Genomic DNA, 575 nt, shown 5'->3' with positions numbered 1-575 from the left:
AAATTTTCAATGAAATTTTACCCTTAGCTAAGCAGTAAAATATGATAGGGTATGGCGAGGCTGGAAGAGGACAGCTCTGTGTTGGGTGAGCTGTGTGATGGCAGCCATAGCATAGTAAGTTCCCTGTTATCAGACATCAAAGTACCGATCTTTCAGCTACGGCCATACACACCAGAAAGCACCGGATCCCGTCTGATCTCCGAAGTTAAGCTGGTGATGGCGCAGTCAGTACTGTGGTGGGGGACCACACGGGAATACTGCGTGCTGTAGTTTTGCCCCGCAGATGGGGAGAACAGTAGTTTGCTAGATTCCTAGGACATCGCCCTGTTTTCAGGTTCTGCAGCATGTCCCCGCATGTCCCTTAGTATTTTCCTAAGGGACCAGCTGCAGGTGAATTTTTGGGCCAGTTCTTTAGCATCTGACTAGGGAAGTGGCAATAATGAATTTTGGACGCGTTCCTTAGCTTTTTACTAAGGTAATGGCCTCAAAATCAATTTTGGAGCGCGTTTGCTTAGCCGCTAATCAAAGGGCTGGCTGCGTGTTCAATTTTGGACGCGTTGCTTAGCATGTGACTG

The 575-nt window shown here is 47.8% G+C and overlaps 1 non-coding gene across 1 annotated transcript; it reads left to right on the top strand.

The window, feature by feature from the left end:
• The first annotated feature begins 158 nt into the window (after positions 1 to 158).
• Positions 159 to 273, top strand: SPPG_11006. The gene has a single exon (XR_001677164.1). It is a non-coding gene; the product is annotated as a 5S ribosomal RNA (ribosomal RNA).
• Positions 274 to 575: the final 302 nt, after the last annotated feature.

This window comes from Spizellomyces punctatus (genome assembly GCF_000182565.1).
Source record: "Spizellomyces punctatus DAOM BR117 chromosome Unknown supercont1.32, whole genome shotgun sequence".
NCBI lineage: Eukaryota > Fungi > Chytridiomycota > Chytridiomycetes > Spizellomycetales > Spizellomycetaceae > Spizellomyces > Spizellomyces punctatus.
This window is presented reverse-complemented; position numbering and strand designations above follow the sequence as displayed.